The sequence below is a fragment of the Podarcis gaigeae genome, assembly GCF_964106915.1.
Source record: "Podarcis gaigeae genome assembly, chromosome: 9".
Classification (NCBI taxonomy): domain Eukaryota; kingdom Metazoa; phylum Chordata; class Lepidosauria; order Squamata; family Lacertidae; genus Podarcis; species Podarcis gaigeae.
Genome location: NC_139685.1, coordinates 41,234,811 through 41,260,187, shown reverse-complemented (window position 1 = coordinate 41,260,187; position 25,377 = coordinate 41,234,811). Strand labels below are relative to the sequence as shown.

Sequence of the window (25,377 nt, the reverse complement as noted above, 5' to 3'; positions counted from 1 at the left end):
GATTTTAGGAGGAATGGCTAACTGTGGTCCTCCAGATGTTGTTGAACTACTGTACATCTCCGACTCTGGACTGTGCTGAGGGAAAGTTGGAGTCCAACAACATATGGAAGACCGCAAATGAGTCACCCTGATTTAGGAACTTCTATACATGTTTACTCAAAAGAAAGTCCCAATAAGTTCACTAGGGCTTCCTCCAGGGAAATGGTGTATAGGATTGCAACATTAGGCTTGCATATATTAAGGTTTTTAAAATGTTTCTGTTCAGTTTTTACAAAAGTAAGCATCAAAACTGTGCTAATACAGTGGTACCTTGGGTTACATACGCTTCAGGTTACATACGCTTCAGGTTACAGACTCCACTAACTCAGAAATAGTACCTCGGGTTAAGAACTTTGCTTCAGGATGAGAACAGAAATCGTGCTCCGGCAGCGCGGCAGCAGCAGGAGGCCCCATTAGCTAAAGTGGTGCTTCAGGTTACAACAGTTTCAGGTTAAGAACGGACCTCCGGAACGAATTAAGTACTTAACCCAAGGTACCACTGTATATCAATAGACATTTGTAACAAAAATAATAATACAGTTCTCATCCCTCTCACCCACTGAGGGAGAAGAAAGTATAATTTTACATGTATAGATGGAGTATGCCAATTTGATGGATTGCCAGGCAGGAAAGTAATAAAAGAAGTGCAATAGTTGGAGTCTTGAGTTCCATTGAGAGCTCTCATATATGTTGTAAGTTTCTCCATTAATTCCACTGTCCATATCTTTTGTCTCCATAAGGCAAGTTGCAAGTTTGCTGATTCCACAGCCAGCCACCCCAGTTTTGTGCCACCTGTAGCCCGACTGCCACAAGTAGAAATGTTATTAGTTCCTTGGAATGCAACTCCTGTTGCTCTCCGTGGAAAACATATTAGATATTAAGTTTGAGATAACAATCCAATATCCAGGCAGATATAGATTAGACATATTGGTAAAAACAGCAGGAGAAGAGGAAATGGGGGCGGGAAGGGTGAAGAGCTAGATATTGACAGTAGGATACTGAGAGTCAAAAAAAGAAACCAGATTGCCAAGAGGAAGTGTACAAAAAGGGAAATAAGCCCAATAACTGAAACACTGAGAAAAGAAAAAAAGAGCCATTGACAGAACTGTAAAAGAACGATTTGTTAAGTAGATTAATCCAAAACAGTACATAAGATATCCTTTATGACACCTTTGCCTGTGTCACGTTTCTTCTGGATTCAGTTCCCCACCCTGCCTAGCTAATTGTTTCCCTTTAACCTTCAGTGTCTACAAACATAGGAATTTTCTAATTGCAGTCAAAACTAGTCATTACATCATTCCTAGTTCTGGCTGACATCATGGGCATAGCCAGGACTTTTGTTGGGGCGACAGAACCTATGTGATTGGTCAGTTAAGTATTTCTATTGTTTTACTTGATGGGGGGTAGCTGCTCCCCTGCCCCCACTTGGCCACACCCATGGCTGACATTGCCACACGTCCTTTTTAAAGCATGGACAATAGAAATCGTGTTGGCATAATGCCCTCTAATTGGCTTCGAAAGCATGTTCCTGAGACACTGATTGGTCCATGTTACCAGGAAGTTTTCTAGAAGATTCTCCAGTCTCAAAAATTCAGATGAAGACGACAGAGAAGGTTTTAGGTTAGCACAACTGGTGTGGTTGCACATGGGGCATCATGCTGCAGGGGCAGCAAAACAATGGTGTAAAACAGAGTGCGAGAGGCAGGGGATGAATTTTAGCACAGGGTGCTGCTGCAATTTGAGAGCCCAAAGTCCGCCATTGAAGATGGAGCTTGCTAATATAGGGTAACTACTTTCTTTGCTCCATTTATCAAAGAGCAACAGCAACCATTAATCACTGGATTACTGCAATGCGCTCTACATGGGACTACCTTTGAAGGTGACGTGGAAACTACAACTAATCCATAATGTGGCAGCTAGACTGGTGACTTGGAGTGGCCGCCGAGACCACATAACACCAGTCTTGAAAGACCTACATTGGCTCCCAGTATGTTTCCGGGCACAATTCAAAGTGTCGGTGCTGACCTTTAAAGCCCTAAATGGCCTTGGCCCAGTATACCTGAAGGAGCGTCTCCACCCCCATCATTCTGCCTGGACACTGAGGTCCAACACCGAGGGCCTTCTATAGGTTCCCTCACTGTGAGAAGCGAAGTTACAGAGAACCAGGCAAAGGGCCTTCTTCGTAATGGTGCCTGCCCTGTGGGATGCCCTCCCAATAGATGTCAAAGAAATAAACAACTATCTGACTTTTAGAAGACACCTGAAGGCAGCCCTGTTTAGGGAAGCTTTTAATATTTGATGAATTATTGTATTTTAATATTTTGCTGGAAGCTGCCCAGAGTTGCTGGGGAACCGAGCCAGATGGTGGGGAATAATTAAATAAATAATAATAATGTTAGGCAACTATGTCTTGTCTCTTTTACCTCATCCTGGCACAAAGAAAATTTGTTTTTAACCAAATTAGAAGTTATAATCCTATGCACTTACTTACTATGGGACTTATTTCTGAGGAAATATTCACAGGATTCTGCTTCTTCTTTTCTTGTACATTTGAATGCCAAGTGACCCTGATTTTCTAAAAAATAAGCTTATTTTTACATTTTACTTCATTAAACCTTCTAGGCAAATCCATGCTCAAATACTTCCAGCAGCTGAGACACCCTGAAATGTCTATGATTACGAACATCATCATTATTATGTATTAGATTTCTTGCCTGTCCTTCACCATAATGTCACAGGGCAGGTTACAGCAAGGGAGCAATTGCTATTCAGTATTGGGTGACCTGAACATTTCTGGGTGACCTGCACATTTTCACTATGCAGTGGTACCTTGGTTTTCAAATGTAATCTGTTCCAGAAGACCGTTCGAGTTCCGAAACATTCAAAAACGGAAAACTCAATACGGAAGCCGTGTGGCATGTTTGACTTCCGAGGTGTGTTTGAAAACCAAACCATTGACTTCCGGTTTACGTCGTTCGAAAACCGAAACATTAGTCAATGGAGACGTTCAAAAACCAAGATACCACTGCATTAGGGGCTTGATAGTTTAGAAAAAAGGCAAATAAGGAGGGGCATGATAGATGTTTATAAGTTCATGCATGGCATGAAGATACGGGGTAGGATAGGAAGAGGCTTTTCTCTCTCACAAAACTAGACACATAAAGTGGTAGGAGGCCAGGCGGTGTCCGCTATGGCAAGCCCGGCAGAGTAGGCTTGGCGGGGGCCATTGCAGCTGCAGGAAGCCCTGGCGGGGATAGCTGCAGGTAGGCCCTGTGAAACCTGTTGTGGCCACAGGTAGACTGCAGCCATGGGAAGGCCCACTGCAGGCTGCAGAATATTGAACTACTTGAAAATTTTGGGGGGCTTGCTCTACCCCCCATGGCGCTCCTAATACTAGAAATTGGGTCCATCCAACAAAGGTGAGTGTGGTAAGATTCAGGACAGACCAAATAAACTTTTTCACACAATAACCAAGCTAAACTATTGAAATTGCTCCCACAAAATGTAAAATGATGGTCACCTACTTGGTTGGTGTTTAAAGAGAATAAGACAAATTAATGGAGGAACAAGTCTATCAACAGCTACTTGTGCTGCCTACAGCCTTCCCATAGGAATCTGGTTAGCCACTGTAAGAACAGGATCTTGGAGGAGATGGGCCTTTGGTCTGATCCACCAGGGCTTTCCTTATGCTCTTAACCTTTCGTTACTGCTTGAGACAAAAAGGGAAAGTCTACGCTTGCCATCTTAGCTGTCCCTGCTACTTCTGCTACCTTCATTAGCCACAGGAATCCTGCTTTACTTTTCTCATTATTGCTGGTGAGCAAGGAAAGGCCCTTGTCCCACCTACCTCACAGGGTTGTTGTAAGGACTTCTGGATCATGCACATGGACAGCCGAGAACTCTGTAGACATAATCTTGCCAGGGGATTTACGTGGTACTTGAAAGCTCCTAATTTTGCCTGAATTGTATCCTATGCTCTACACCAGCCATCCCCAAACTCGGCCCTCCAGATGCTTTTGGACAACAATTCCCATCATCCCTGACCACTGGTCCTGTTAGTTAGGGATGATGGGAGTTGTAGTCCCAAAACATCTGGAGGGCCGAGTTTGGAGATGTCTGCTCTACACAGTTACTTGTTGAATCATATTATATCAAACCGCTAAGCTCAAAACTTTTTCTTTTCACTTTTTCTTACTCTTTTTCTGTTGCCCCTTAGTGACCGAATTTCAGCTGGCATTGGCAGTCCGATTGGATCCCATCTGTCCGTGTAATGCGAGTTTTTATTGTAGCGACGATACTCCTCCCTGAACCTCCTTGACATTTTGCAGACTTGGAAGGAACCAGAAATATTAAATGGGCGAAGGGGCAACAGCAGAGAGGTCTCCACCTCCTACTTGCTCTGAGGCGTCAGGAGAAAGGTGCTTCGTTTGCGCGGAGTTCAGGGCAGCTCAGCGCCCATCCCTAAGCAGAGCGAGCAGGCAGCTCAGGATGGGACTCCGCAGAGGCCAGGTCCTTAAAACCGGGTGGAAATCAAGGCTCAGGAAGTTAAGCCCCAGAGGTGCGTGAAGACACTCACGTTACATGTTCCAGCTCTTTCTTCCTCGTGACTCACACGCCCCAAAAACCGAGGCCCGCGCTGGCTGCCTCCTTACGCACCCCGCCGCCCGCCCAGTTTCTCCATTTCTGCGCCGCCCGCACGCCGTCGAACTGCTGTTGTTCCAACTCTGTTTTCTGGAGAGGGGCTGGCAGGGACTCGGCGGAGCAGCCTCTCCTTCTCCCCCGCCCTTCCCTCCAGTGCTTGGAGGATTATTGCTCAAAGCCGGCTGCTCCAGTGCAAGGGAGGGATTTACCTGCTGCTGGAGCTGTTGTTGTTAGCAGCGCCTCCCCGCCTTTCTCTCCAGAGGCAGCGGCGCCCAGAGGATTGCGCGCGGCTGAGCCAACTCCCAAGGAACCCGCTCGGGGGAGCGTGTGCGCGTCGGGTGGAAGCGGGCGGTTCGCGCCTCGCCGAGGAGAAAACTTTCCGCTCTCCGGACATGGGAGGCTCACTACTCTAGATAAAGCACCGCCGCCGAGCAAAACAACCGCCGAGGAGGCGCTCGAGGCCGCCCAGGTACTCCTTCGCCCCTTTTAATTCTTTAGTGTTGATCTGGTGTGGCAGCGGCTCACCCACCCACGTGTTTCTCCCGAGAGGAATTTTCCTCTTCAGGGGAGTGTCGCGTTTCTTCACTCCGGACTGAGGGGTCGCGCCGGGCTGGAGGATGCTTTGCTCCCATGGGGAGTGGGTCGCGACTCCCGGGAATGACGCCGTTTTGACCTCGAATTACCACTGCGGCCTAGGAAGGAGCCGGGTGCTGCGCTTGCTTGCGTGCGGCGTTTTCTTGTGCCTCCCAGAGGTGATGGGCCAGTTCAGGTTTCAGAGGAGGAGGAGGGGCGCGCCTATTGCAAAGCTTGAAAAGGGAGGAAGAAAAGAAAAGAAAGCCTGGAGAGGGTTTGTGAGGTCTTCCCGCCTTTGTCGGGTTTCTCCCTCACCTCCTCCTCCCGCGCCTGAAAGTATTTCTGAAACACTTGTTGCTTCTCGGAAAACGTTTGGAACCCGGGAGTTTTCTCTCCCTCCCTCCCCCAGTTAATTGTCAGCGTGCCTGGTTGCAAGAGGCGCCCGCACAAAGCATTGCAATTTGCAAATGCAGGAGGGAGGGTTGGGTGCTGCTTGCCTCGGGTTTTGTAAGAACGCGAGCGGCAGATGACTCAAAAGTCTTCTCTCTCTGTCAAACTCTGCCCAGACGAAACCGGTCTCTCTTGAGTTAACAAACTTAATCCTCTCCCTGCTGGGGAATGGATGCTGCTGCTGTGGGAGGGGCGAACAGGGAAGCGACTTTCTTAGCTAGAGGAAGGTAGCAACATGTTACAGCAAACTTTGTTTACTTCACATCGCTGCTAATAATTACAGTACTGTTCTGTTTTAAAATTGATTGGATCGACCCTTTCCCATTGCCCCCAGAAAAGGGTTAGGTTGTGGTTATTGCCATTCCATCCCTAGATGGCCTGCACTAATAGTAACTGGCAAGCTGACAAAATTATATAGGTCACTGGGAAATAATTCCAGCTTAATCGCCTTTATCTTTTTGGCTAAGAGGGAAAAGAGTTTCCGCTTACCATAGAGATGGCTGTTTTGATCAAAGTAAGGCTCTTTTCAGAAATGATGCTTAGAGTGATTTTTTCTTTCTTTCCTCATGTCTTGCACTTTTATATCAATCTTTGTTTTGGATTTTCCTGGATCTAGACATCCGATGCACATTTCCCAAACATTTTATGAGCAAGGAATGATCCCATTTACACAATTGTTTTCCTTCTTTGAAGCCAGTATGAATTACAGCAAAGTAATATGTGATCTAGGAATAATTTATAGTACCTGTAGTTTGTCAAAGAATATACAGGTTAGTTGTTTAAAAATGCATGCATATTGTTTCATCAGTTGCATGCAGCATGAACCTCTGCTAGCAGATATACTGGCTTAGAGAGCAGAGGAGAGCTGCAAGTGAACAAGTGACCAGACCAGACCCCTGCAGTCCAATTATTTTTCTAAGATTTGAGTATGAAACTTTGATGTTTCTAGGGTTCTGTAGGAGACACTTAAAAGGATTCTCTTAAACATGTAAATTCACTCATAGCTCAACAGGTTGTGTGGCCCTGTCTCCCTTTCTCTCAGAATGGGTACCTAAAATCTGATTTCTGGCTGGCTTTCTGAATCTTGATTCTGGCCTCTAGGCGCGTATAAGGGTCATCACATGGATACATTTTTGTGAAGTTCTTCATTACAACATTTAAAATAAGCTTGAAGTTTTACTTTAAGCAGTTTGATGCCTAATGAAAATTAAGGCACAAGCTTAAGCATCTTTACCATCAAATAAGTTTGGCTGGTGGAAAAGAAAGTTTGTGAGTGAGTGAAGGGTCCTTACATGTTTAGGCTGTAACCTGATTCATAGCTATCAGAGTTGGGCTTGGTTATGAGTAAACATGTACATGACACTATGATTTATTTTGATAAAATTGATTGTTAATTTCTTTCTTTGGGTATATTGTATGACTGGAGACTAGAGATAAGGGGAACAATAGTTAAATAAGTTTTTTGGAAATCATGTGAGCTAAGCCACTTTATTATTCTAGGCACATAATTGTGGGGGGTGAAGAAGGCATAGAAAAGCTGTTTCAGCAAATGAGCTTCTAAAACCACAGTATGCCTTTTAAAAAATGTGTTGACGAACATAGGCTTGCTTAACTGCTTTCTTTAATTTTGTGAAACTGGGGGGTGGGAAGAGTTACCTGTAGTCTGATTTGACACAGACTGGCTGGCCTGTGTGAAGTCTGTGACCTAAGCAGTCAGCCATGTAGTGTGGTTTATCAGAGTCTTGACAAAAGACCTGTTTTTGCTGTCTATTTGAAACTATAGTACAGAAAGGCAAGTTGTGAAGCACTTGGCAGATCACAATTCTTGGCTGGTAGAATGTTGTTTGACTTGAAGTTGTTTACTGATCACGTGTTTCCAGTGCCTTGGTGCATGCTTGATTGATTAAGGAAACTAGTAATAATGGCATCCATAAGTGATGTTGTTCTCCACTAATTGACACGTGATTGTGTTTAGATGTTGTTGTCTACTTTCTGTCTAAATATATATATATATATATATATATATATATATATATATATATTTTCAAGAGCTTAGTATTTTCAAGAGCTTAGTATTTAAAATTGTGCCTTTACTCTGCCACCTGGCTTTCAAATAGTGATAACTGAGCCTTTGAATGCATTATCGTTATCTAGATTTAATGATTTCTCAGGACATTCTTGTGTTGTTATCACAGTAAATCTGAGATCATTACTTGATGCAGAAAACCTTGTGACAAGGTTTCAGGACTTTCTACTATTTGACATGTAGGCCGGTTTAAAGCATGCTTGTTGAGGGATGGGTGAGACTATGAGCCTGAGGTTTCCTACAGCTCATTCATGTAGCACAAAGTCATGGTTTAGTGCCGTGTCAAACAAGGTCAATCTAAGTTGTTGAAAGCACAAATACCTACTGTGCTGTTCTGATTGCCTTGCTTTCTCATGCTACTATAACTTCTTAGATTCTGTCTTTCTTGCAAGCGCAGTTTGATTATGTGTTGCTGGTTCTTTGCAGTACTTCATATGGCTGAAGAAGAATGACACCTTTCATTCTACCTGGAAAGCTTCCCTGTTTGAAAAGATAAGAAGCCTGGGATTCTCCCCGCAGATCTTGATAGCGGCAGGATATGAGAGAGCCAAAAGTCAAGTGCTTCAACTCATTAGGGACATAGAGTTGCAATGTCATATGGGCAAAATGGATAAACATGCCACAATTAGAGACTTTGGGAGAGGGTTTTCACCCACAAATTATCTGGCTGATTTACAAATTCCTAAGTACAGACACTCTTTACCCTGGCCAGATTCAACGTTCTGCCCTCTGCCCTGCTGCTAGGCAGATATGAGGGCAAACCATATGAGTCACGTGTTTGCCCATGTGGCTCATCGGAAGTGGAAACAAGTCTGCATGTATTGCTGCACTGTAGTTACTACGAGGATCTACGCCTGACCTTTATTGCCCCAGTTCTACAAAAGCTTAAACATGAACCAGAACTCCAACGTATGAGAGCCTTGGTAGAAGATAAGGTTCCTGAAATTACGATCAATGTTGCCAAATTCTGTGTAGCCGCTATTAGGCGTAGGAAACAAGAGCTTTCCAATGTCAATATGCAGGGGAAGGCAAATACTTAATTTTATTTATGCTGTCTAATTTTAAATTGCTGTTATGGCCTAATCTGTATTGAAATTGTCCTTTGTTTTTTCCGGTGTTATGCTTCGCTGACTACGAGTTAATCTGGTCTGTGACCGTTTAATAAAATTTGATTTGATTCATATGGCTGGGGCTTCCAGTCTTAAGTGTCTCCCCCCCCTGCCCAATATGCTATGCTCGTGCAGAGGTATTTATATTTCAGAGTTATTTCCTGTGCGCCAGCCACTACCCTTACCGTTTTCATCACCCATTGTCTTGCCTGTGCTTTCTGTGGACTTCCACTCTAATCCTCAATATTTACTATGTAGAAATCCCTAAGGCTTCCTCTTGGAACTTCCAGTTGTGATCTGAATTCCCTTGCAGGAGCAATATGCCAAAAATGTCAGTTGGGTACATTACTGCAGCTGGCTACCTGACAAAGCAATCATATGACTGGTTCAGGAGGCAGCCAGCTTGACATTCCACCCATTCCACACTCCTTTTGGGGACCTTTGTGTTACTTTAATGATCACTGTCAGGCTCTTTCTGTACTATATATTTCAAACACTATTATTGTAATTATTATAATAATTATTTATTATAGTTGTATATGGCCCTTCATCTGAAGATTGCAACATAACCCACCCTGCAAAAAGCTCCCACAAGATGCAGAACATAACAACAACAACAACAAAACCAACCTACAAACACATTTCCAAAGCCATAGATTGTTTAATCCACCAAAGACCTGGTTGTAGAGGATCATTTTCACCTGGCACCTAAAAATATGTAATAAAAGCGCTAGGTGAGCCTCCCTGGGGAGAGCAGTCCACAAATGGGGAGACACCACAGAAAAGGCCTGTTCTTGTGTTGCCATCCCATATAACTATAGCTGTCATGGCTACCCCAAAGAATCTTGGGGAGTGTAGTTTGTTAGGAGAGACCCATATTCATGTTACAGAACTACAGTTCCCAGAGTTACACTACTCTGGAATTGTGGCTCAGTGAGGAAAATGGTTGTCTGTTGTCTATGGGGGGTGTAACCTGCATTTGAAAAGCCCTGAGTGCAGAGGCCTTGGACAAACTTACTTGTAATGGCAACACACACCATCTTTTGCAAAACCGTTACATGGTGAAATATAAAGGAAATAAATGTATATTACTCAGCAAATGAACATGGCCTTGCAGACGGGCAGCATTCCAGATTTATCATTGTGAGCAACTTCACTTGTTAAATCTTAACCTGTCTGTTGTGATTCAGTACGGGTCACAGTAAAGTTGGGTAACTTGAAAAGGCCAAAGTTACTGTCCAGTTTAGGGGAAAGCAGTTTTCATACAATGTAATTCTGGGTGTGTGTTTTTGGCAGTTCTTCTTTCCCTTCGCTTTAACTACTGAACTTTTGACTGTTCTCCCAAACTGCCTGCCGTGACATGTTATCAGGAATGTAAAGAAAGCTACAGAAATTTCAAGCTTAATTCCTTAATCCTAAGAATAGTGTAGGGATGCGGGTGGTGCTGTGGGTTAAACCACAGAGCCTAGGACTTGCCAATCAGAAGGTCGGTGGTTCGAATCCCCGCGACGGGGTGAGCTCGGTCCCTACTCCTGCCAACCTAGCAGTTCGAAAGCACATCAAAGTGCAAGAAGATAAATAGGTACCGCTCCGGCGGGAAGGTAAACGGTGTTTCCGTGCGCTGCTCTGGATCGCCAGAAGCGGCTTAGTCATGCTGGCCACATGACCTGGAAGCTGTACACCGGCTCCCTCGGCCAATAAAGCGAGATGAGGCCGCAACCCCAGAGTCGGTCACGACTGGACCTAATGGTCAGGGGTCCCTTTACCTTTAAGAATAGTGTATTGAAAGTAAGCACCACTGAGTTAAATGGAATTTGCTGCTTTGTATCACAGCCTAATGGAGAAGGAACTGGCAACCACTCCAGTATTTTGCCATGAACACTCCATGGTCAAAAGATGAAGCTTTGAGAAGACATTCCAAGGCATGCTCTGGTTCATGGGTTCACGGAGAGTTGAGCATGACTAACACGACTGAACGACAACCATGATCACAACCTAAATAATATGTTCTTGCTTCACATGCCATGATACCTACCAGAATAGGACTACTGTACTGTGCTATTCCAACTGCTTATGGGAAACCTCTTTAATGTAGCTCCTGTTCCTTGATGGAGTCTTCTTTTAGTCAGAAATGATTAATGGTTCAAAGGAAAATTTCCAGCTTGTTATGTTACCTTTCTATTGTGGCAAATGCAGTGAGTAACTGTCACAGTTTGCCACCATTCATACTCAGTGCAGTATTATCTGAAGTTTGCTTAGTGGTATTATAATTGTGTAGCAACAGCTGCATAGGGATAGCATTTTCTCTACAAAGTTGTCTTTCAAAATGGTTGGGATGTGAAAATAGATTTGCCCAAAGCCAGGATGCAAATAACATCCTCTAAATCTGTGCTTCTGGAATCTTGGGGTTGAAGCCAATTAGTACCCATCTGCTGATGGAAGGCGCGTTTGGATTTGATATCCCGCCTTTCACTCCCTTTAAGGAGTCTCAAAGCGGCTAACATTCTCCTTTCCCTTCCTCCCCCACAACGAACATTCTGTGAGGTGAGTGGGGCTGAGAGACTTCAGAGAAGTGTGACTGGCCCAAGGTCACCCGGCAGCTGCATGTGGAGGAGCGGAGATGCGAACCCAGTTCCCCAGATTACGAGACTACCGCTCTTAACCACTACACCACACTGGCGTTGAACAGCAGACTGTTCAACACTGAACCACACTGGTGTTCACTGTGTTGAAGAGCAGAGCATCCCATCAGCTCTCCCGCTTTATTATTCAAGCTGCAAAGACTAGCTTTTTCTTACTTGGTTACCTAGAAGCAGTTCTTATTTGATACAGGCCCAGGGATGGGGAACTTTTGGTCCCTCTGATGTTGTTGGACTGCAAGTCTCATCAGCCCCAGCCGGCATGGAAATGGTCAGGGATGATGGGACTTGTAGTCTAAGTACACAGTGCCTACTGGATTATCCTCATCTGCACATTGATTAACACTCTCAAAGGACAGTGGTTCCCAATTTTCCCCAGCATTGGGCCTTTTGAAAGTTGCTGAGGGTCTTGGTGGAACACTTAATGGTTTTTCTGCCTATTGTAGCAATTATAATGTGCTGTGCTCAGTGTTAGAAATTCACCAGGTGCATTTTGCAACTTGTACTGGTCTAGTTGCAACAACATGGAGATCTCTGGATGCCAGTTTGACAACTGACATTTCCATGTGGCTGTTCCCTTCAGCTTTCTTAAGCAGGTAAACAGAAGAACTTATTTATTGCATTTATATCTCACCTTTTCCCCCCAATGAGTGCATAGTTCATCCCTCCCCCATAGTTAATCCCTACAGTGACCTTGTGAGGTAAGTTAAGAGGCTGTGATTGGCCCAAGGTCACCCAATGAGCTTCATGACTTGTGTGGGGATATGAACCCTGGACTCTTCACCACTATACCACACTGGCTACCTAGAGAACTTCTGCTATGGGGCAGCTATATAAATTAAGTAGGTAAATAAATGGGGAAAGCAAAAAATGGGGAAAGCAAAATTTTCCAGAATTTGTTTTACAATATTCTGAATTTTTTATTTGATGTTTTAATGTGTTGTAAACTACTTATATAAATGGTATAGAAATGAAATGAATAATAATAAATAAATAAAATAAAATAAAATAAAATAAAATAAAATAAATGTTATTGCAAAAAAACCTAATGCCTAGGCATTCCGTTGTAGTGACCATAACCTAGGTTTAAGGTGCCGTTTGGTGATTAGTTTATATATCTGAGTTCCTAACATCAATGTGGAACATAGGAAGCTACTTTATGCAGAGTCAGGCTATTGGTTTGACAGTCTAGTTCAGTGTTCTATACGCCGACTAGCAAGAGCTTTCTAGGGTTTCAGGCAGTCTATCCTAACCCTACCTGGAGATGTGAGAATTGTGCCCAGGACCTTCTGCATGTAAGGCAGATCCCCTTTATCGCTGAGTTTTGACCATCCCCAAGGGTGTAATATAAGAGAAAAGCAGCCATTTTGAGGGAAAGCCACCCAGAGTGGCTGGGGAAACCCAGCCAGCTGGACTAGGTATAAATATTATATTATATTATATTATATTATATTATATTATATTATATTATATTATATTATAATTTTGCTTTCAATCTGTAAATGGGAGAAAGCGCATGAGGTATTATGCTTCAATACAAGACAGTTGGCATTCCCCCCCCCCCCCCCGTGTTTCCTTGCCTTAAATTAGATTTGCAGGGGTGGGTGAAGATCTCATGAAACAAAACGTTGGGTTTTATAACTAGTTTGCTTTTAGTCAGTACAAAGTTCTTTCTCGTTTCAAAGCCCTTCGGGAAATCACTCTGGGGAATTTTTGCCAACAAGATTAATAGGATTTACTCCAAACCATTAAAATAATAATAATCCACAGAAATATAGATTAATAGTCTGCTATGCTTTTTCAAAACTGTTGGGCAGTATAAAGGTCAAATAATAGTTAAATATAATGTGAGGAATGAATGATAAATAATGCCACTAATACCATGAAACTTCTCTTTTTTGGGATGTGGGAGCTTGGATTCTGATTTTGTGCATGTTTAGGTAGAAGCGGGTCCTTAGGTAAGGACGCGGGTGGTGCTGTGGGTTAAACCACAGAGCCTAGGACTTGCCAGTCAGAAGGTCGGCAGTTCGAATCCCCGCGATGGGGTGAGCTCCCGTTGCTCAGTCCCTGCTCCTGCCAACCTAGCAGTTTGAAAGCACACAGTGCAAGTAGATAAATAGGTACCGCTCTGGCGGGAAGGTAAACGGCATTTCCGTGTGCTGCTCTGGTTCGCCAGAAGCGGCTTAGTCATGCTGGCTACATGACTCGGAAGCTGTACGCCAGCTCCCTCGGCCAATAAAGCGAGATGAGTCAGAGATGAGTGCCGCAACCCCAGAGTCGGCCACGACTGGACCTAATGGTCAGGAGTCCCTTTACTTTTACTAGGTAGAAGCAGTTCTTATTGACTTCAGTAGGATTTACTCCAGAATGTGTGTGTGTATAATTTTATCCCAGTAGAGCAATCTTATGACTCTGCTAAGATGCTTGGTTCTTTAGAATGCGCTGTTGTTGTTGTTGTTGTTGTTGTTGTTGTTGTTGTTGTTGTTTTAGGAGGCATAATATTGACATTAATACATTATCATTTAAAATGGGGAATTGCAAAGGAACTCTTACTGTCTGGAGTAAGACAGTCCTACCCTTCTCCATCTGGGGAATTGCATGGTCATCTCCTAAAATATAGGTGAATAAAGATGACACATGAATGTAGAAAGGTTTTCAGCTGTATACAGTGGAAACCTGGTTCTCAAACGGCTTAGTTATGAACAAATCGGCTCCTGAACACCGCAACCCGAAAGTACCCGGTAAGTGTTCCGGTTTTCAAACGTTTTTCAGAAGCCAAATGTCCAACGCAGCTTCCACTTGAGTGCAGGAAGCTCCTGCAGCCAATCGGAAGCTGCGCCTTGGTTTTCAAACATTTTAGAAGTCTAACGGACTTCCAGAACGGATTATGTTCAAGAACCAAGGTACCACTGTATATTTAAAATATGAATCTCAGAATTGTTTAGTATACTGATATTAATTATACATTCAACACTTTCCACCCAAGATCTTTAAAAATGCTGTCTTTAGTAGGTGCAAGATGAAAGTTTTGTGAAGACTATATATTTTTACACCACAGGGCAAAATAGTTAGATCTGGTTGGACATGCCTGGCTAATGCACACTTAATAGACTACAGTGTAGTATAAACATAACTTCTATATGTACTGGGAAACCAGAAAATGTGTTTGACTCGCATTTGGCGACATTGTGGTGGTCTGGAACTTGAACCCACAGTATCTCCAAGATTATACCTGTTCTCCTGTTCTGTACACAGTTGAACACATTTTAGCTCTCTCTGTGTATGCTGTGAAACGTTTTACTTACCTTCTTTGTTTGGAGGCAGTAAGTTTCTGCTATTGCACACATCCTCCTGCCTAGCTTAAAAATGTGGAGAAGTCTTTGAAAACCACAACAAAAGTTCACTTGAGGTGTTGCTTATTAAATATGATTTATAGAGATTTGTCAGTTGTGTCTCCGCGCTGCAGCTGGAATACTAGACAAGCATACCATCTAAATAGTCAGTTATACATATCCCACATACAAGAGGGGACTGGACGATTACTGACTCATTTAATGAAGATAGAGACATGCAGAATTTCCAGCTAGCAATATTCTGAGTCATCCCACCAAGTTTCATTTTAGTACACAGCACACAGGGAAGGCACTTTAAAACACGCCTTCATTATTTGAGTTTGTGGTATGTTAACTGTCAACACAAAGTCTTAAGATGCTTATGGAAGTGATAAATATATGTTCAGAGGTTTGGCTCTTTAAAATATGAAATATTTACAGTGCATTCCTGTGTGTGTCAACACAGACAGAAGCCCTAAGGGACTGACTGCCAAGTAAATTTCTATATACTGTATTTACAGGGTTGAAATCCCTTTGTAACTAAACAAGGTAAATTTTGGATACTTCTAGAAATTTAGATAGTCATTTGAAAGTTATGAAGAATATTTGCATGTTACCTACAGTATATAAAAAAATAGTTTATTGTTTTTGATACATTTAGAAATAGTTTGGAACTTCACTGGTTGAATCCATAGCCGTAAAATTCAGCCTTTCCTCAATTGAAATTGTGAATTCTTTGTATCAAATGGGTATTGAGGGGCAAGTGATTAAAATGTAATTTAATACTGTACAAGACTAGTGTAATTATATTATGTATCCATCCTTTTGGACCTGGAAGAGGGATGAATGGGGGCGTAACCGGCTTTTGTGTGCTCTGCTGACGTCTAAAGGGGTGTAATGCACACCGCTAATGTGTGCGGGCTCCAGGAACAGAATCCCCACACAAAATGGTCACTGCCGCTATATATGAATAAGTGGTTAGGATGTGCAAAATATTCTTCCCACTGAGCTGATGGACAAAAACTGTAAAGTTACTCATATTAAGTCAAATTTTAATTTATGATAGGAGCATAATGAAGCTAATACACAGTAAGGCAGCATACTGGATTTGATTCAGTTGGTGACTTGGCATCTCTCATGATGATTGTACATAGAAAACAGCGGCTTTATTCCATTGGGCAATATCCATCATCACACTGGTGGATACTGTGAAATTCGCTGCTTCTGTCCTTTCCCCCTTGCAACCTTGAGTTTCTCCTTCCATTCTGCAAGCAGTGTGACAGCAGTGGAAGTCGCCCAAGTGTGTGCAACTTCAAATATACAACACCTAAAGTTGTGAAGTCACGAACGTTTGGTTTTCTGGAGAAGGATAATGGTGAGGGAATTGATTAATGCCTCTAGTTATAATAATTGAGCTGCTTTTTTACATACCTGTTAAAATCCTTCATTTGCAACAATGTGGAAAGTGTCACCAGGCAAAGTGAACCAAAAATGTTATTTCAAAACTGTTATCAAAGATAATGTGCATTGTGTCAAAAAGCTGCTACTCTGACATTGGATTAAAAAAAGCAGTGCTTCCCTATATGCTGCCAGGACAAGTGTGCAGCCAAGAGGGAATAAGTACATTCCTGACCTTTTGCTTGGATCCAATTTCAAGATCCTCCTTTCTCACCTCTCTTGTCTCTTGAGACATTTACAGTTGTTAAGTCATTTGGCCTAAAGTCAGAAGCCTTTGATTTTTCAGAAGGTCATAGTGGAGTGCTTTTAGACTTGGGTTGCTAACGCACTAAATTAAAATGACCATGTGATTCTGTGTAGATTTAGCCTTTATTTTTGAATAACCTTTTTATTGGGTTTTATGAGCAAGGATCATATGAGTAATAAATGATGCAAATAAACAGACCAAATCTTCTCATGTCATTTGTATAGCACAAAAATAGCATAATAAATTTGCAGTAATATCTACAAGAATATCAAACCTATCCATTCTTAAGGAAATCAGCCCTGAGTGCTCACTGGAAGCACAGATCGTGAAGCTGAGGCTCCAAGACTTTGGCCACCTCATGAGAAGACTCCCTGCAAAAGACCCTGATGTTGGGAAAGATGGAGGGCACAAGGAGAAGGGGACGACAGAGGATGAGATGGTTGGACAGTGTTCCCGAAGCTACCAGCATGAGTTTGACCAAACTGCGGGAGGCAATGGAAGACAGGAGTGCCTGGCGTGCTCTGGTCCATGGGGTCACAAAGAGTCGGACACAACTAAACAACAACAACAATATCTACAACGTATGGTTCAAAGTGAAGATAATAATTTAAATTTAAATTTAGATCAATCAGATTGAGCCAAATGCTGATGGGTGGGATTGTTCCTTTTTTGGAATACTGGCATACGTTATAAAATTAAACCACACTTGAATAAAGCCATCTTTCTTGATCCATCCATGTGTCCGCCATAGTTTATTTGTTGATCTTTCAAAGAATGCTGTTTCCTAAACTGTTTTGTACCAACTGTTTATTGTTGTGCCAGAAAGGCCTTTCCAGTGTCTGCTTATGGTTTGTCATACTGCTAGTAATAAATGGCTTATTAATTCTACACTGTGTAAATCTAGGTTGTTGTCTTGAAATATATTTGATAAAGCTAATTATGGTTTGACTTCCAGTTGTTTCATTATTAATTTCTTGGAATTACGAATTCCAGAAAGGCTGGAGTTTTGTACATTCCTGCCACATGTGGAGATGTGTGCTGGGTCTGGAGCAGCCCCTTCAGCAATGAGGTGAAGCACCAAGATGGATCATGGCTAGCTTCCTAGGGATATCACCTATATATGAGTGTTAGGGTTAATTTTCTATTGCTGAAGGGATTTATTTTGTCCAGAGTTTGTTCCATTGATCTGGGTCATGTTCATAGCCAAAACCTCATTCCTGTTGATGTATAATAGGGTTGAATGAACTCTCTTATGCACTGAGTATAATGTTATAGATTGTGAATATTATACCAGGCCTTGGCCTTGTCCATATTACAGATCTTTCAGATGGGCTAGTAATCTTGTGGCAGCCTTACTGGTAATTAGGTTAGCCAAAGAAAAGAAAAAAAAAAGGTGTGGATTTGATGGAGTAGCAGCCAAGAGATTTGTAAGTTTCCTTGTTTAGTCCACATTTCTTGGTCTAATAGTGGTGTATTTCTGTTATAAAAGTAACATAACTAGTATAGATCTTTTGCCTTCCATCCAGCCACATAAATTTGTCATAAAGTGTTGTTTGCTGAAGAGCCTCAGCAAAGCCCCACTGTGCCTCTGGCTTGTGAGGAGACCCTCCCCGGAGCTTGAAGAAGACTGCAGTCAATCCTTTCTTTAATAAAAGTGGTTTCTTGCTCAGGAGAAATAAGGGAAGATATCATCCTGCTTCTGTGGTTCATCCAAGCAAAGGTATACCAGCTTATCTGTGAAGGGAACTGTGGACTAAATTAATAATATGTGCAGGCACAAATATATTTCAAGAAGTATGAACTGCCGGTAGAATCCTGCAATAGAAGAACCAATAGGGACAATAAGGGAAGTGAATATCGGTTCCAGTCTAGTTTCAGTTTTTGCTTAGAAGGTTCAAGAAAAACCAGTTTTTCTGTTATTCAGTGTACGTACAATGCTGTGTATGAAATAAGATTGCCTTCAGAATGTGACCAAAGAGTTTAGGCAGATTTTCATTGTAAATGTATGACTACATTTTTCTTTTAAAAAATAAAATAAAATAAATGGCTGGCTTGTTATGATCTGAATTTGATTTTCTAGAATCTTTTCCGAGAGTTTCTAGAAACTGTTTTTGGTATGTGTGGTATTATCCAAAGATAATAGCCCTAACTTGATGTCGGCTGTAATGTTGTAATCATTCTTACTGAATTAGAGTGATTGCATTGAGTAATCAAATTAACCTCTAGCTGCTTTTGTATAGGTTGATTAAGACATATGCTTCATAAGCATTTACATCCTTTGATGTTTGAGAGCAAAGTTCTTAACCTGAAGCACTATTTCTGGGTTGGCAGAGTGTGTAACCTGAAGAGTATGTAACCCGAGGTACCACTGTAATAATAATAATAATAATAACAACAACAACAACAACAGATGAAGAACAGACTACAACTCAGTATCCTAAGAGCTACTCCCCATTAAAAGAAATACAACACATTGCATTTAACTTGCTTTCGCTTGACATTTTCAGCAAACAGGAAATGGAAAAGCCACATGTGCAATTTAGTGGCATGGCTTTTCCAAGCAGGAACTGAAGCACTAAACAACTTATGCTGGCAGTCCAATCTTTAAAGAGATAGGATGTGTACCTGTAATAGCTGTGGCAGCACAAGACAGATAGGAAAGGAGGCCATGATAGTTTATCTTGTCCTTTCTTAACAAGAAAGTCAAGGCACCATACATGGGGTTCCCATTTTATCTCACAGCAACTTTCTGAAGTACATTAGGCTGACAGATAGCAACACGCCCAAGGCGACAGACACAATGAGCTTCTTGGGGAAGTGGGAATTTGAACATTAATTTCCACACTCAGGCCAAATATTCTAGCTACTTGCACTAGCAGAGTACCTGTTTTCTACTTCTTCGCTCACCAGGGAAGTAATTGCTATCAGAGACACAGCAGTGATGTGATGCATACAATTTTCCATCGAAAATTTGCTAAAACATATAATCTCCATTGCTTTATTCTGCTGCAGAATTTTCTTTTCATACACTCATTAGTAGCAATGATTAAATGAATGTCAGTTGCAAATACAATATTAGCCAAGCTTGGCAATTTCAAAGTTGTAATTAATATTTTTTAGGTGATTAATCCTAACCAGTATGTGAGTTGCATATCATGCACAGTTCTTTAGTTACTAAACATTTATTAGCATGTCAACACTTTTCAGTAGGTGAGGTATTTTTCTTCTTCAATGTAAACAACGTAAAGGAAGTAAACGCTAATGTCTTTAAATATTTACAAACAGTCTTCTAGTAAAAAGATTCTACCTAACACCACATTAAGGATGTTTTTAACTTTCCCTCACTCAAATATTTCAGGTTGAATATCTGTAGTGTACTGGGACAAAAAATTAACATGAGGTTCCCAAACTGTGGTCCACAAGCTTCATTCAGGTGGTCCATGGTGTGTCTGTGAATTTGTGGCTGACAATGTGAGACAGAGCATCCAATGCATTCAATATTCATATTGATTTTATTGTATTTCACTGCTTTTTTATTTCTTATATTGTATTATACCATTTGAGTTTTGTGGAATTCAAATTATGTATTGTATTTTATTGTATTGCAGTTTATAATTTAAATCGTAATACCATAAACGAAATAAAAGAAGCTATAAAAATACATCTAAAATCATACAGCATCTAGCACAGAGCAATACAATTGCTACCATCATTTAGCGGTTTGCTAAAATCCTTAGCAATTTTCCAGTGGGCTGTGCAGAGGAAAGTTTGGGAACCATTGCTCTAGGGCATGAGAAAATTTTCCAGCGAAAGCTGTAATTTTTCATTCCAAATTACACTACCCACACTAACCTACTTTAAATAGTAATACTTTCCACGAAACATTTCAATTCTCCCCCCCCCCCCGAAAACCCACCTATAGAGCTCAGTAGCAAATTGCATGGCAATATTTTAATTAGACAGATTTGTCCTCTTCTATTGCGTAGGTGGGTGGGATTTTGATTTTTTTTTAAAACTCTGCTGAAGCACAAATGAGCTCTCACTGAGCAAAGCAAACAAAGATTTGTGGATGTTTCTTAGCATCTTCATGTTCATATTGGTTCATGTTCCTAACTTGTCAGCAGAGCCGGATTTAGGTTTGATGAGGCCCTAAGCTACTTAAAGTAATGGGGCCCTTTATATGTCCAGCTGTCCTTTGTCAACAACAAGCTTGGACACTATGTGTCTGGCATAGTGTACAGTGGTACCTCGGGTTACATACGCTTCAGGTTACAGACTCCGCCAACCCAGAAATAGTGCTTCAGGTTAAGAACTTTGCTTCAGGATGAGAACAGAAATTGTGATCTGGCGGCGTGGCGGCACAGGAAGCCCCATTAGCTAAAGTGATGCTTCAGGTTAAGAACAGTTTCAGGTTAAGTACGGACCTCTGGAACAAATTAAGTACTTAACCCGAGGTACCACTGTATTTATATACTGCCCTTCATAATAAGATTTCAGGGCAGTTCACAGAAAAAATACAGGATAAAAACAAGTAAAGAATTAAAACAAAATATGTAGCAAAACAGTGACCCCTCCCTTCCCACAGACACGTTTAAAAGGCTGTGGAATATTAATTAGTCAAAGGCCTGAAGAGGAAGGTTGTCTCCTGGCGCCTAAAAATGTATAATGAAGGCGTCTCTGTGTGTGTGTATATAACCAGAAGCAAGTCCTTCGATGCCTTTCTGGCTGTTCTTGTGGGACATCAGAGAACAATGAAGCAGGGGTTTAACCATATTTTTCTGGTTTGGATATCATGGAAAACTGGTTTAACAAGCCAGAATATCAACACCAAAGCTGATTGTTTGAAGGAAGGAGTATGCATATGTTGAGACCTATCTGCATCTTTTCTGTCCAGTAAGGTAAAAGGTAAAGGTACCCCTGCCCGTACGGGCCAGTCTTGACAGACTCTGGGGTTGTGCGCCCATCTCACTCAAGAGGCCAGGGGCCAGCGCTGTCCGGAGACACTTCCGGGTCACGTGGCCAGCGTGACATCGCTGCTCTGGCGAGCCAGAGCCGCACACGGAAACGCCGTTTACCTTCCCGCTGGTAAGCGGTCCCTATTTATCTACTTGCACCTGGAGGTGCTTTCGAACTGCTAGGTTGGCAGGCGCTGGGACCAAGCAGCGGGAGCGCACCCCGCCGCAGGGATTCGAACCGCCGACCTTTCGATCGGCAAGTCCTAGGCACTGAGGCTTTAACCCACAGCGCCACCTGCGTCCCATTTTTCTGTCCAGTAATGAAAGGTAATTTTCATTATGCACGTACAGAGCTAAAGAGAACATGACTCTTTTCTACCTACCTTCTGCTAAAATGGGCAAGAAAAGAGAGGCGGAAATGTGCAGACACACAGCTCCCCCCCCCCCCCAATATTATTTTTACTTATTAATACAAAGAACACAATTAACATTCAACCATTCCATCACCACCCAAGTATCAATTTATTATAGTAAACTTTTAAGTCCTTTCAGTTTTTAAACAAAGATATCATTCACAAGTTTCTATGGGCTGTTGGACTCTTGTAACCATGCTCTATCGATGTTTCATATGTAGTAAAACTATGCCACGTTGATTTTAAAAAGTTGTGTCTTGTTTTTGACCCGATAAAGCAAACTAAAGTTCTTTTATTTCATAGGCCATTCATTCTTGTTTACAAACATTGACAAGGCGTACATGATTTCCCTTTCTAAATTAATATAAAGAAATAGGTATTTGGTTGCATGCAGATTTAAGTGTCCCCGGAACAGTGTTGTTAATTTTTTTAAAAAACCAGTGCGTTTAACTTGTTTTTAATGCAAATCAATTTTTTCTCTACCTTGATTTAGATGTAAGGATTGGTGGAGTAAATAAAGAAAGCACATTTGCAAGGTTGAATGAGGGCTTCTAACCCATGTGCAAAACCAAATCCAGATTTCGTTGCTTGGATGATCTTGGCATGAGGCCACATGATGCTTTGTATTAGATTTCAGTTTAGTTAGGTCTGTTGGCATAACACAAAGCTATGTAGCTGCACCATTATTTTCTAGAGTTAGTGGCATGGAAGACATTTGCCTTTTCAATTGCTTACAAATGTAATTGGTGGAATTTATGTGAAATGGCGAAGTTGCCAGAATAGCCCAACAACCTAATCAATCATGCTTCTCATACAACTTCTAAATCAGCCTTTCCCAACTTGGTACATCCAGCTGTTTTGGGCTGTTCTGTGCTGGCTGGTCTTATAGGAGTTAGTACCCTCCATCTGTCTTAGACCAAAAGTTAGGCAAGATTGTTCTAGAATCTAGGTAATATTGTTTTGGAAACTGATACCTTCCCAGTTTTTATGCAAAGCATGTTGATAAAAACCTGTACATGGAAATGTATGTTTATGAGATATGCCTTATGTTTGTGACTCACACATGGGGAAAATTGAGATGAATGGGTAGACTTGTGGACTTGATGTGTAGTTAATTTGCTCCTTCCATGCCATTTTTAAAATTAATATATATTCAAGCCTGGTATCTTTTTGCTATATATAGCTTTAGCATCACAATAACGATCATTTTGTCTCATTGACGTTGCTGGTATATATTTTATTTGGCTTACCTTGAAAATGGAAAAGTGTGGATTGTGTGTCCATTTGAAGCTAATGTTTTTGGCTACTACAAAGTTATATTTTTCCTGATTATACTATAGCAAATCTATTTGCCGCAGGGAACTACAGATCTGGAATTACGGATTTCATAGGCAGATTTTTACCTTAAAAGAAACTTGATTAATGAGTGATCGATTTAGGCATTGGGTGAGGTAGGAGGATATATGGGCCAGAAAGCCTTTTCTTTCCTTTGTGTTTTTTAAGGTCAAATTCTTTTATAAATTAAGTTGCAAATGAACGCTGTATATCTGGTAGAAATGAAAGATGAATTGATATAATTAAAGAGAGGCTGTTCTAAGAGCTTCTGCTAAATGAATTCTCAAAGAAGAGCTGCGGTTTCCTGAAGTGAAAAATTAACAAGAGAGTGCTCTTTGCATTTTAATGGTGCATAGTACGGTAGAATTGTTAGCTGAAGCCAAAGGCAAGCGCTCCAATATTTTGAGGGTGGGAATGAAGGGTGCCTGTACTTTGGTTTTCAATTCTGTCTGTTGCAAGATACTGAGACAATACATGAGAATATAAGTAGTTAAATATTCTAGATTGCTTGTATTTTTGGAGCATTCTGCATGCTGGTGTTTCTATGTTTCAGCAGTATCCCTGCATCTCTTCAAGTCCTCTGTTTTATTCTGCAGTATGGGAACTCTAACCAATTAATTTCTGAGCAATAAGCAGTGCTTTGGATCCTGACCTGAGAATAGCATTAATGGGTCTTTTACTGTCAAATAACTATCCATCAAATATGAGATATATGATGGATAAACATGCCATATGTTTTTCTTTCACTGTTCTTATGACTTGTTCCGTTTCTCTGATTTGCAAATTGGGTATTGTCTAAGGAAGGAGAACCAACATACTGTACAGACCCAGAATTTTAAAGAAGGATCAGGGAATAAACAGTTTAGTGTTTGCATAGGAATTGGAAGGAGAATGATGTAAGGCAGAGGTAACTAATGATGATTACTGTTTTCCCAATCAATCTCTTTTGGGCATATTGCTGTTAATGGCTCACCATCTGAATCATAAATGTATGTATGCAAATCCTTTAAGGCTCATGGGTGATGCTCAAGCTACTTACAAACACAGGACCAATATAGAAAAGGATTAAAGATTTATCATATGTTGTTATTGGCCTTTATTGGCATAGGTTTAAACAATAAAATCATACAAAGTCATCCAAATACATTGATAATCCAAACACTAGATAGCCACCATTGAATAAATCAGGCAACTTTTAGCTTTAGCTTTAAATACCCTGAAACAATCTTGGTAGTTTCAGGAGTATCATCCCTCAACAAATATTGGATTACAGATTCTTCGTGAATCGATATTTTAAGCTGTAAAGGAGTCACTAGGAGATTTCGGTGAAGGTGTTGAGAAGAGGGCAATCCAAAATTATGTGATGTATTGTATCTGGTGTTTTCTTATTACTACAGGAGCAGAATCTGTTCTGGAAGGGGATTTTTTTTAAACCTTCTGAACAAAACAGATGAAGGGAATGCATTTAGACAAGCTAGCATAAAGGCTCTGCGATACAATAGAGTATCCAAATTGTAAAAGTAATTACTGTATATACTTGTGCATAAGCCGACTTTTTCAGCACATTTTTTATGCTGAACCCCCCCCTCGGCTTATACTCGAGTGAGGGTCCCACTTACCTGGGGTCAGCAAACTTTTTTGGGAGTGGGCCGGTTGACTGTCCCCCAGGCCGCGTGGCGGGCCGGACTGTGTGTGTGTGTATGTGCACACACACACGCACTGGAGGGGGCTTCTCTCTCCCCCCTCCCCCCAGCCTACCTATGGTGCGAGAGGCGGCGGCGATGGGACCAGTGGCGAGAAAGGGCTGGCTGGCTTCAGAGAGGCGCTGCCCTCCGCTCTGCTAACCACGGCTCGTGTGCCTGCGCTTGTGAGCGGCAGAGGCGGGCAGAGGGATGAGCGGCCTGAAAGCAGCCCTTTCTCACCGCTGGTCCCACCGGTGCCACCCGTCTCTCACAAGGGCAGGCACAGGAGCTGCCTGTGCCTCTCCCAAACACGGCTCCTATGTCTACTTTTGCGAGCGGCAGTGGCGGCAGCGGAGGAGATGGGATCAGTGGCCCGAAAGCGGTTCTTCTTTTCTCTGCACGCCAGCCGCCTGTGTTG

General features: G+C 41.9%; 1 protein-coding gene and 1 long non-coding RNA gene across 5 annotated transcripts in view; both read left to right on the top strand.

Annotated features, from left to right (window-relative positions):
* The window catches only part of LOC310852560, a 215,407-nt gene that overhangs the window by 125,279 nt on the left and 64,751 nt on the right, over positions 1-25,377 (top strand). The window lies entirely within an intron of this gene.
* FHIP1A (FHF complex subunit HOOK interacting protein 1A) overlaps positions 3,420-25,377 on the top strand; it is an 86,709-nt gene continuing 64,751 nt past the window's right edge. The window contains exon 1 of one of the 3 annotated variants that reach the window (XM_083755528.1): positions 3,420-5,149. The gene's annotated coding sequence lies outside the window, so the exon portion shown is untranslated. Of the gene's footprint in view, positions 5,150-24,078; positions 24,185-25,377 lie in introns of those variants that run through there. The other 2 variants (XM_083755527.1, XM_083755526.1) reach the window with 2 other exon arrangements.